Consider the following 13,135-nt stretch of genomic DNA (forward strand, 5'->3'; position numbering starts at 1 on the left):
TTTTCTCTGTCCAGGACGCAGAGCCGTTTCATTTTTTGATTGCAGCCCGTGTCCCATAAAATGCAGACACTTTGTGGTTGTGGGTGCCTTTGGGCAGAAATTGTGTACTTCAAAGAGGCAGTTTGAGGAAGGGACAGGTTTGAGGAAGGGGCAGTGTGTGTGTGTGTGTGTGTGTGTGTGTGTGTGTGTGTGTGTATGTGAGAGACAGAGAGAGAGCGAGAGAGAGAGAGAGAGGGAAAGAGAGGGAAGGGTGTCAGTGCCACTCAGAGTGCCCTGCAGCTTACTGCAGCTCCTCAGTAGACTCTGTCGTACTTCACCTGCTCCCTGAGACCCTAACTTGTGAGCTCTCTTGATAAAAAATCACGGGTTAGGCTCTTGGGACGCGGGCGGAGGGCACAATCGACTTTCTACCGAGCGTTCCAAGGGTGGAGTCGGAATGAAGCACCAACTGATTTACCTTTTTTCTTTTTCTTTTTTAATGATTATGTGGCAGGGACGGCGTAGAAGAATGAAGAGGAGTTGAAACATGAAAGTAGTTAAGGATAATAAAGTGCAAATATTTGGGGGATTTGTGTCCGTCACGTAATTTAAAAAGTTCCGATGGAACCGTGCATGTAGGAATGAGCATGTTTGGTATCGCCGATTTATTTTTATTTTTTCTTCGTTTTTGCAAAAAATTCATCAAGTACGGCTTTCGTGATCGCAGCACTGTCATCGCTATAAAAGCCCGAAAACACGCGTCCACTGTGCTGATGACCGGCATTGTATTCTCTCTTTGTCTCAACATCTTCGTTTGAATACCATTCAAGTAATACATGATCCGATTAGAAATGGCAGCACACCAACCACTCCGAAGCACCACACCCCAGACTCGTGTTGATTAACCCCTGTCACCACCACAGCACGGTATCCCAGAGACCCAGCCAATATATCTGGAACTCCATTACCAAGGCAGTCGTTGTGTATTGGATCACTCCGGCTTCATTATACGCTACAGGAGCAGCCGGAGACTAATGCCACATCTGCCGCACCGCTGCTGCTTCCACATTTTGAAGATTCTAATGCACACATTTGACAGTTCTGTTTTTAGCAGTCTGCTAACCTAATCCCTTGACAGCAGCTAACTCGTCCATATGCTCCTCTTTGTCTTTTTACACACATACTCAATTCTGTAACTTCAGTCGTACTGCTTCATCGTTTTCAACATTTCTCAGCTCAACTATCAGAAAGTGTGAAAATATTTGAAAGTTATACTATTGTTTTCCAATATCAATATCAGAATGTAGCGTTTCTCTACGAAGAAGAGTTATTTAAAAAAGCAAAGTTCCAAAGTTTTACGTACTAATTAACAAAGATGCGGAACCCCTAGGTCCAAAAGACAAATATCTAGGTTTAAAAAAAAAGAAAAGAAAAATGATTACAGAGCAATTATTTGGCACGGTTAAAAAAAAATTCACATACGTCATGTTTATGATTTTTTTTTTTTAAGTATTTAAATTGTCAGTGAATGACAGGAGCAGAAAGCGCTATCTCCTATGCATCAAGTTGCTGACTGTGTTAAACTCCGTGAACAGGACTCAGAAATGTGACAGTATATACGAATAAAAAAATAATGAGCACACTATTAAAGTTGAGTCAGTTCCACAGGAAGTTTGTCGCTTTCTTAATTTGATAATTGCTGTCGAAATTTTCCATTGTCAAGAGATGTCACTACCAAATTGGTTAATGGTATAAATCAATATTTAAACCTGGAGGCGGAGGGCGACTCAGACAGACGTTGTAATTCAGCAAGACAGGCTGGTAAAAAAAAGACCAGATTGAATAGAAAATGACAATATTGGACTGGTCTCTTATGAGCACCACTATAGAAGTGCAATTACAATAAATTAGGCCTGCTGGAAATAAATGTTATTTTCCTTTATGCAATTCAAAGGTGTGACTTCATTCACCATTGCAGCTTGACCTGGTTTTTAAACTTTCAGTGTCTCCCAGGGCAGCATGCTTTTCTGAAACCTAATTTCTGCTAAATTACCCATATTAGGAATGCAGTTCAAAACAATTTATTTTCTCTCTAATACTCTCCTCTCCATCTCTCTCCCAGTCTCCAGTCTCCCTCTCTTCCTAATTATGTTTTTTTTTTTTTCTTCTTCCCCGTCTCCCCATTTGGCTTCGCAGTGAACAATGGCGATGCCAACTAATCAGTCTGTGCCTATGCCACAGAGCCCCCAGCAACAGCTGAAGGAGTGCCATGCCCCATGAATACCAAACAGCCAGGCACAGTGCGACAAGTGCTGAGCAGTCAGACGCAGCGCAGCCAGAGCAGAGCCGGTGCCCACAAAACAGCCAGACAGTTTTATTAGGGGTCTGTCTGACAAGCAGCAAAGTCTGGCAACACCCGAGCCCACTGATGAAATCCTCACCGCGTCCCCCCCCCCAAACAGTTACAAAGCAGCATGCTCAGAGCAATCCGCCAAGGATCCAATAAATATCACCCCGTAAAAAAAAAAAAAAAAATCAGCTCCCGGCTAGTTTGGAACTCCGCTGGATATGGGGAATACAAACTTTGTTCAAAGTCAAACTCCTTCTCAACGAGCAACCGCCAAATGAATCTCTTCTGTGCCATCTCCACATTACCCTGCAACCGACACAACGGGGAGACAATCTCCTGCAAGCGTTCGCTGTAAAAGCTGCAGTTAAAAGAAAAAGGCATATTAATTCACTTTTGCATCTTTGACCTTTAGAGCATAATGCTTATGGAACATGTTGATGCCAAGGTTTTTGTTTGCCTTCCTACTAAGTTGATAATTAATATATTCAGAGGAAATGTAGAATTAGAAAGCTGCTTCATTTTATGAATGTCAAACGGTTATAAGAAATAATGTATGCATGGAATGTGAGTATATTTGACATAAGAATGGGTTTGTTTAACATAAGAGCAGTGCTTGTAAATTTACTTAATTCTGGAAATGCTCATTTTAATAAAATCTTTATTTTTTCTTTTTTTCTTCATATAAGTCATACTAAATCTGGAAGTGGTTGCAAAGTACTTAACAGCAGGGTGCAATAGCAGCTTTTTTTTCTTGTTTACACAGAGCCAGTCCAGTAATTTAAAACTAAAATTAGAATTATACATTGGTGACAGTTAAGCCAAAATGAACTCCATGAAAACTGAAAAGTGAGACGTTAAAATCTGCTGAAGAACTGAGTTCATTAGCTGACCAAGAAGCAAAAATTCAGCTTCCGCTTCATTTTGTGTAACGAGTGCAGCGCCTCAGCAAAAATGTATATGTGTTAATATAAATGTGGCGTAATAGGCTTCCATCATTACTTGTCCTAAATAAACAACATTCACTGTGTGGTTTCTATACTCAGCTAGTGTCCCCGTTCCTGCAGGAAAGATTGATTCAGACCTTGAATAGGTGTAGATAAACCAAAGGCTCCAGCTGATGGACCCGAGTGTGTGCGAGAGATTACACTCCATTGTTCAGAGGTGGTCATGTAACACACTGCGTTGCCACATCACTCCCTGATAAAAGCAATAAGGACAGATTAACATTCATCCCCCACCCACATTTGGATTTGGGGCTGGAGCTGACATGGAAATCAGATGGATTTAGTGAATTAGAGGGTATGTTTTATTTTTTTTTGCATTGATTGTCAGGTCGTGTTGTCTGGTGAAGCAGCTTAGTGTTCGGTGGATCTCTTATCGCAGCAGGATGGGGGGGCAGAGGCGGGGCGTCAGGTATGCCTGATAGCGTAGCAGCAGCGGGGGCGTCTGAATTTCCAGACACTGCGGCAGGAGGCCAGACAGTCACCTGAACACTCGCGCACGCACACACACACACACACACACACACACACACACACACACACACACACACACACACACTAGCCTATGACACCACAAACATGCACCTGAGCAAAAACATGCACGCACCTATTTATACTAACCCCCCCCCCAAAGTTTGCACTAAAGCCAATTCAATTTTTGTTTTTAATTCAATCAAGGGTATAAATCGTGGTGCCACTCGTAATGTAATTATCCCTGCGCATCGAAAGCACAAAAAGTTTCTCTTTTATTCTCCGGGCGACGGGGATGACAGATAAACTCCATTAACTTTCCAGATTACAGTAAGTGCTGTGGGAGGTGGGGGTGTCTATTGAAAGGGCGGGCGAGCAAGCCGCGCGAGAGACTTGAGGATTTCCACGGCGGGCCTGTGGCCACCGAGCGAGCACAGAGTCTGGAAAGTGGGACTGATGATTGAAAACCAAACAACAAAGCTCAAAGGGAGCCGAGTGACGGCCTGGCAGGCCAGAGGTCTCAGCACAGCCAACTGGAATGCTCCCACAGCTGGGTGTGTGTGTGTGTGTGTGTGTGTGTGTGTGTGTGTTTGTGTTTGTTCTGTCCTAAGGTCCACAGTATTTAAGGGTATATCCCCCCTCGGCCCTCCTCGCCCGGCTCCCTCGCCGAGTCCGGTCTTATCTCCCCTTCTCTGTCTGATCTGTGATTCACTTCAGAGGCGTTGCCAGGGAAACCTGGTATCTGGCGAGCAGCTTGATGGAGTTATTGAACTGTAACCGGCTGGGATAATTATGCTCTGTCTTGCAGGTTGGCTATCCAGTGGCTGGGACTTGAATGTGACCTATAGCTGGCCTGGCTTTGTCGCCACAGGCAAACACGTTTAACCCCTTGGCCACCCGACAGTTGGACTATAGTAACTTTGGCAGATATGCACAATCAGAGTTTACACTTTCAGCCTCTTTATGACTCTTGTGCCCTCTACTCTTCATGTCATTTATTATACAGGAACATTTAAAAGCAACAATTAAGTTACAAGAAACGGGCCTGACTCAGTTTAAAAACTGGTTTCCAGTAGGTTCCTGTTCTGCAGCAACATAGAACAATGAACCCAACCTCGGTACATCCACACAGAACATCACCCTTGACTAGACAGATACAAACACACAAAACATTAAATATGGAAAAACAATACATGAACAAATCCGTGTGTGCAAGTATGACTATCAAGAAGAAAGAAGTTTATATGACTTTTTGGAATATGTGATGGATGATAATGTTTGAATGTGATGGGGAATGTCATTCCAAATGTTGGTGTAAATATAGAAAAAGGATTTCTGACTGTAGTTGTTTTTGTATGGGGGAACTGGAATGAGTGCCTGTGAGACTGACCTAGTGAGGCGTAGTAGTCTGATATTGTGTGTCGGAAGAAGAACTGTAAGTGCTGGTAAAGAGCTATTTTGAATCTGAAAATAAAATGCAATAGCGTGGCTGTTTACGTAGTTCTTGTACGCCGACGCAACATTAGTGCTGCGATCAGTTATTTGATCACTTCTACGATACGTGTCTGATTTTGTCTTTGTATGGATGTCCTGTCTGGCTGTAACTTTGTGTCGTTCTGCCGTTGCGTCTCGACCAGTTTTCTTTTGAGAACGAAACCCGTGTCTCAGTGAGATTACCTGTCTATCCAAAGGTTCAATAAATGAGGAAATACATTGTATAAAATAATTGTTGACTTATGCTTAAAAGTATAAGTTCTCACTGTAACACACACACACACACACACACACACACACACACACATGCTTCTGTACACATCCACACAAGTTCAGCTAGCCTAGTCACATTCTGGTGGTTTGCTTTGTGTCCCTCAAACAGGTCATGACCAGGAATTCCTAGTGTGTCCTCAAGTGGATCCGCTAAGCCGCTGGGCAGGTGGACACTTGGATAATCACAGTGTTTTGAAGAGATCGTCTTTGATCTTCCACCACTAAAGACTCAGTGTTTCAGAGATAAATTCAGCTACATTTTGCTCTCAGTTTTCCTGAGGGTTTTCAGTGCACGTGGTCAACCCTCCTGTATTTCTTTCCTATTATCACACACTTATTCTAAATTGCTATCATTATCTCTTCTTGTTTAGGAGGCCTGACAATTGTCTGTCTTTCCCCGCGCCCAAAGGTAAGAAAAATCCCAACTCTTGAAACCTTACCTCCTAGTTTTTTCTGAGAGTGGAGGGTAGTGCTCGGGTGTATGACTGCGTTGTTTCGCTTGCGCATTTGCAGCAGCAGAGTGAGTCAGTAAAAGTGTCAGACTGGCGTAACAGACGGCCTGCGCGAGCTAATTAGCCTGGAGTCATTTGGAAGCTGCTCAGCTCGGCCCAGGTGCCCACTGTGCACAGAAAGAGACCAGACGACCTTTTTACTCAGCTCCATCCCACCGCAGTCACTTAAAACAGTGATGGATGTTTCCCCTAGCGGCCCGCTCCCTACCAGCCCTCGTTTTCATTTTCTCTTCGCCCTCCCTCTTCCCCATCTCACCATTTTCCCCCTTCCTCTCCTCTCCCTCCAATGCCACTCTCCTCTTATGTGTCCCATCTTCTCTCCTTGTTTTTCTACCATTCTTTTACAGAATGATAGAAGGAATGACAGAAGGAAGAGGAATAAGAAAGGCAGGGGGATTGGAGTGAAGTGGAGGTTCACACACACACACACACACACACACACACACACACACACACACACACACCCCAACTCCTCATTAGTATGCAGTGGCTGTTGCTCAGGTGACATGGCCGCTGGATTGGGTCTCGGCTGCAGAAACATCAGCGGCGTGGAGGAGAGCGCGATAGCAGGTAAGGACAATGAGATCAGGCGGGAAAAAAAGGGAGACGGGGAAAGGGGAAGGACGAGAGACGGGCACAAGGCAAGGGATGGACTTCTTTTAAGGACTTAACACCCCAGCACATACACACCCTTATACACTTTACACTGCTGTAATGCGTACACACACATTTTCAGTCTAGCCTCCTCCCAAAGCCATCTCTACAGGAGAGGGCAGTAGAAGTGTGTGTTGTCTTTAATTAAATGTACTATCACTATCTGCTGAGTTATGCTAGTTGAGGTATTGCAGTCATAATTACCTGGGAACATGCAGTTTATGAAATATTCTGTATTTGACTTGGTGTATGCTGTTTCTAACGTGCATTCATTTATTATGCATTTATTTACTTGTTGTATTGTGTGTCTTAACAGAAAATGTAATAATTGTAGATGTTACAATGTCTGCTTTTCATATTGTAAACATTGATTTCAATAAAAAAAAAGTCTCTGTTGAATATGTTCTGTGTTTGGTTATTTAAGCAAACAATGAAGGGATCCTGCAGTTTTCATTGTTTTCACTTGTGAGGTGTCCATTCCCCTTGATATGTAGGATATTGGTTTTGTTGCCAAAGGCAACAAGGAGAGGTGTATTAGACAAATACTCTCACACTCATACACTCTGTGAGTGCGTGCGTACGTGCGTGGGGAGCAGTGCGTGGGGAGCAGTGCGGCCAGGCTGCAGATATCATCCATCTCCCTGTCACAGGCCCAAGGGCTGCTGGGAAAGTGGCAGACAGCTCCCCGGCTCCGACAACAGAGGCGGAATCCTAATTTTCCGACACAGAGTGCTTGAAAAACCTGGGCTGCTCCTCCCTCTCCAGCCAGTATGGAAAAACATTAACCCCACGATCCGGGAACAAAGCATGGAGCTCAGCCCGGGCCACCGCTGGCTGCAAGTCATATCAGCTCCCATCATGCACCAGCCGTGACTCTGAGCAGCAACACTTTGCAGCAATCACCTCCACTTTATAAAACATTCACAACGCCTCGAAGACTGCCGCGTTAAAGCTGCACGTATCGACCAACGCCATGAAATGAGTTCATTCCTTAATTTAGATCTGATTATTACTGACTGATACTTCATGACGTTGCAGGGATTTCATTTGTAAATATGTGTTTCAAAATAAAAGTCCTCCTGGCAGTAGCTGTTCTAACTGGATTACATGCTTTCTGGTTAGGCATGACTAAGTGTGTTATAAAGCTGTTGTCAGGCATTCTATAGCTTTTGTTAAATGTGCCAGCATTTGTTAAGTGTTTCCATTTCCCATCTCCAGTCTATCTAGGCATCAAATAAACATTGGCATGAGGGTTTCTCATTAATGTGTCATGTGTAAGTGTTAGCTTGTTATTTGAGCTTTGTAGTTTTACTAAAGTAAGGAAATTAAATAAATTAAAAAGCATTAAAAAATTCTCACATAGAGATGAAGTCAAGTGCGCACATGTCAGGTTACATTTTCAAGTCTAACATAATTATTTAGTTCTCACAGTTTCTATGAGTCCAACGTCATATATAATAATGGAGAAAAAAGTATAAATAAATGAATATGAATAAATATGTGAATACATTGTGTAAAACAAAATTTGTGTTAAGTTGCATGTAAACCGACAGTAAATTAAACTACTTTTCAACATAATACAGAATAATGTACAGAAACGGTTGACATAAAAACACATTTGAAATGATTTATACAGTAGATTGTGACTGAAATATTTATGAGTAAATCTTTTATGTCAGTTTCAGCTATTTAAATTTGCTCATTGATCTCATCTCATTACATGATTCCACTGTCAGAAACTGAGCTGGTTCTTTACTTCAGGGACACTGTCTCATTAACTGATCTCTGGCAGACAATTGCATTTGAATCCACATTTTGCAATATGTTTGTTCCTTGTTAGCAATGTAAATTTTGGAAGTAGTCCACCAAAGGCTGAGAAATGTCATGAATCCTCAGAAAATGTCCATGGAATAAAACTTTTACTTACAAAGAAGAGGATTTGTGTTTGCTTTTCTACATTTTGTATAAATGCAGAATTAGATTTGTCCTCCATAAGGTGATTTAGATATGCTGTTTTAGCATTCGGGGGTACTCGAGCAGATCAGACCACAGAAATGTTCTGCTCTGTCATAAAATGATGTATATCTGCTTATACTGCCACAATGTAAAAGAAATAAATATTTCAACAAACGTTATAATAAGATCATGACAGAAGATTGCATCTCATGTGAGGATAAGATGGGGATACACCATGTAGGAGTTGAGACAATTCAAGCTGTCGTGACAGAGGGTTTCATTTAGTCCCCGATTAGGGCTGACGCGGGCTTTAAAACCCATGCATGTATGATCAAAGCTGTGGGAACAAGGTCTGCTTTAGATCTTAGATTATTGTTAACAAATCTGTAGAACACGCCTCTGGGCTCAAACACATTCAGTATTGAGCAAACCATCCACATGTTGGGTGGGAGGTAATGTGTGTTAGCCAGCAGCCACTGTAGCTTACACAGAGCTATTACACTCGTCTGCATACTTATTTAACTGTAAAGCAAAGACGTGCACTTCCCATTATAATGTCTCCCACGCATAAACTGAATGTAAAGATGAAGTGTGACATAACACAGTGCCTTTCAGTCAAAGACTTAACACAGTGCTAAAAGACAATAATATCACATATGTCAACACAGAATCGTGTTTTATATATAATAGTATTTTTAGGGCATTTTAAGCGTTTTTTTATGGGACAGCTGAAGACATGAAAGGTGGGAGAGAGAGGGCAGCAAAGGGCCGCAGGTCAGAGTCGAACCCGCAGCCGCTGCGTTTAGGTATATGGGCGCGCGGTCTATCAGGTGAGCTACCCAGGGGCCCGTACACAGAATAGTGTGAGGAATTAACATTTTATTGTCCAAATGATTTACCTAACCCTTCGTTTTAACCCCTTATGTAGCATTAATAAGCAGTTATTAAATGGTTTATAACACGCTATAATGTATTTGTAAGTAGATATTGTGACATTTTAAGGGGTGTATGAACTGATAATGAATGCTTGACAAAATGGGATAACAGTTGTAATCATATAAAATATGTGTTCATATGTATTATGAATATGACATGATGTATTAATTTATTATGTTTACTAAATGTATGCATTTATTATATTTGTCGATGACATATTTAGTCATTTACAAACACTGACAACTCTCTGACAACTGAGTACAACTGAGTAAACTCCCTCCGCTGATGAAGGCCACCAGATACAGCTGAAAGCCAGAGAAGAAATCCAGTAAGTGGCCATTGAGTTGAATGTTTGAACCAGTGTTGTAGTTTAGTCACCTAAACCAAGTCATCACCAGGACCAGAGGGTGTCGACTCCGAGACAAGAAAATTAGTCTGAAGACTCGAGTTCTCCAACGCTGCTTCAAACGTCCTGAGTTTTTGAATGCAACAGTTTTAATGAATGTGAATGACTTGTTGTTGCAGTTTTTTTCCAACTGCTTACACACAAAATCTTTTCATGTCACACGATTTCTGAAACCTCTCACTCAAAATGCAAAACTACACAGCACATCTCCAACACCAGAAGCTATTTCTCAGCCTTTCACTCAGTTTTCAATCGCATAAAACACTATTTTCAAAACACTACACACAATTCTCTACCTAAGACACAACAATCTAACAGGAAGTGACTTGCTTTCCTTTTCTAAACACAACCAATCAAAATGCTACACTTATTTACCAGGGCATACACACACTCCTCACATGCACAAACACATGTCATAACTGAACACTAACCAATCACTGCTTTAGTATAGGCCTATACAGTTACCTGTTTTGAACAATGGATGCCAACAATAGGCAGAGAGCAAGGGGAGGAGGAGGGACAGACAGGGGACGACAACGAGGAGGAGGAGGAGGAGGAGGAGGAGGAGGAGGAGGAGGAGGAGCAGGGAAGAAGAGGAAGAAGGAGAGCCATCTCTGATGAGATCAGGGCCACACTTATTCATCACATGATCAACCACAGATTGACCAATGAGAGAAGCCCATCTTGAGTAGCTTTACAGTGGCGTCCATACTGCATGCAACTATCTAATGACTATTTCAGCATTGCAAATCAATCAGACTTTGTTTGACAATTCTCCCCCCCCACCACGACACACAAGCACGCGCAAACACACACAACACACACACACACACACACACACACACACATATTCTTTATTCTAAAAATGATACCTTTGGTTTACATGTTTGTACTTTTGTTTTCTTGTTTCATACTACTGTATACAACACTGTGCTACTCTTACAAACGTGATATTTTGCCCTATAAATATTTGCTGTTATACTGTAACATTATATGGTTTTTTATAGTGCACTTTTCAACCACTTTCAGCAGATTACTTTCTCTCTAGAACATTATAAATGTAGATATAGCCTAAGCCTGTGAAAGACAAATGAGCTTTAGATTTAGAACAGTGTGTACATGGTTTACTATTATGAAAAAAGTGTTTGCAATTTAATGCAAATGGCTCATTTTGAGATGCGTTTATGGCATTTTGAATGCTGTGTTCCGTTTTGGGAATTGTGTGCAGAGCTTTGAAAAAAGGAGACAGTTTTGAAAACGTGCGTAAACAGTTGGAAAAAACTGTAAGATGTCGTGTGTAATTATATAAATATGATTACAGCTATGCTATAATGTGTCAGCAATCATTCATTAACTGTATGCATCAGTTATGGATGCAGATAAAAATATATATATATCTTCTTAAGAATGCATTATGATGTGTTTGTAGGAGGGTCACAGTTTAAAAGCAGTACAGGTAAGTGGATTTCTGTGGGATCCCCTTCAGCGATGATGCTGCATTTATGACACATAAATCAGAGCCTCCTACAGTCGTGGAAATGCCATTCGGCTGAGCTTTTGAGTCATGAGAAATGAGCTTCAGTGGAGCACTTTGATTTATCTCCCTGAATCCTGCAGTCACTGACACGGAAAGTACAAAATGATATGTTCTCTGTCAAATAAACCAAAAGAACTATATGACCCCAGTCATATTTTGCTGACATGAAAAAAAATAAAATAGCACAAGAGCATACAACTTGCTGGATTTGTCATGTGCGGTTTACAAGTCTATGTTTGGCTTGCTCTAAAACATGAACTCCATAACCAAGTGCACATGTGAAAAAGCTTATGAGGGGAAACCCAAATATACAGACAGCTATAATCACTGTGTCTTTAAAGCTTCAAAGCGTTTCAAATATGAAGACCTCTTTGCTTTTCACCAAGAGGTCATTTCCATGACATGAACGGAGCATGAGCCTTTTGTTTTTATTAATGCACACAGTAATACATGTGCAAGAGGTGGTGTTCATGAGTCAACATGTCAAAGAAACAAATAATCAGTGCAACTGTGCTTGCCTTTTTAATAACAATTACAAATAGAAAACAGCACCTAATAAATGAACTGCAGTCACTTACCAAATGCCAGATTCCATTTCATTTGTATAAGGACAAGTCTGTAGCATAGACCTATATCACACACCATTGCATTTAGCCTGGTGTGTGCCTTAAGTAATTGCAATGCCCGGCTTCTAGATGGGCCTTTAAAATACAATAAACTAAACACTTACATAAAAGACAGTACGGAACACAAACTCAACTACAAATACCTTAAAATGCAAAACTCAGAACTCAACAAGAAAATACAAACAAGACACAGACTAATACAATAAAGCCCCACAAAACAGGAAGTACCAGATCCTCCATGACTACATGGCTGCTCCATCTTCGAAAACGGTTTCTGATGTTGATGAAGTTAAAAAGGATCCCAGCCAGGATCCAGTTTGAGTTCAGTAGGTAAGGAATCCCCCGGAACAGATAAAGCTGTTTGTCCTGATTCCTGTTGGATGCTCCACTTGTTACTGAGCACCTGGGGAGCCTGGCTATGTAGGCATTCATAAATAAAATAAAATAATTGTATTCATTTATAAAAAGATAAGAATTTAATTCAATTTTTGAATTCAGGGTAGAATAACCTGCTTCCTTTTGATTAACAGTTTCCACATAAAGTGTGCACGAGGGTTTTGGATGGAGCTTCCCAGCTGTTTTGAAATCCCCGTGACTGTGATTCATCCGCAACTTGCAAACACAATGCTGAGCTCAAAGAGAACTCTCTGAAGCCTGGGGATGCAACCCCAGCTGGGCACGAAGTCAACTTTGATTTCTGATGAGTAAAACAAACATCATGCTTGTACATGTTAGAATCTGCTGACTCGGCCTCTGTCAGCGGCCTGCAGGAATCTCACACCGAGACAAATGAAGATTGAAAACACATTAAATGCAACCGCTGAGAATGGCTCAAAGTATGTGAGCGTGCGGTTTCAGCAGGAAAGTCATCAGCAGATGAATAGCACTTGTGCTTACAGTACGCTTTACACATTTGCTATTCAATATCCACATGCGAAGG

General features: G+C 41.5%; 1 long non-coding RNA gene across 2 annotated transcripts in view; it reads left to right on the forward strand.

The window, feature by feature from the left end:
• The window catches only part of LOC144527914 (uncharacterized), a 55,748-nt gene extending 47,868 nt beyond the window's left edge, over positions 1 to 7,880 (forward strand). Inside the window, exon 3 of one of the 2 annotated variants that reach the window (XR_013502857.1) lies at positions 2,176 to 7,880. This is a non-coding gene — a long non-coding RNA (uncharacterized LOC144527914). The remainder of the gene's footprint in view (positions 1 to 2,175) is intronic. The other variant, XR_013502856.1, reaches the window with a different exon arrangement.
• Positions 7,881 to 13,135: the final 5,255 nt, after the last annotated feature.

Source organism: Sander vitreus, chromosome 13 (genome assembly GCF_031162955.1).
Source record: "Sander vitreus isolate 19-12246 chromosome 13, sanVit1, whole genome shotgun sequence".
Lineage (NCBI taxonomy): Eukaryota > Metazoa > Chordata > Actinopteri > Perciformes > Percidae > Sander > Sander vitreus.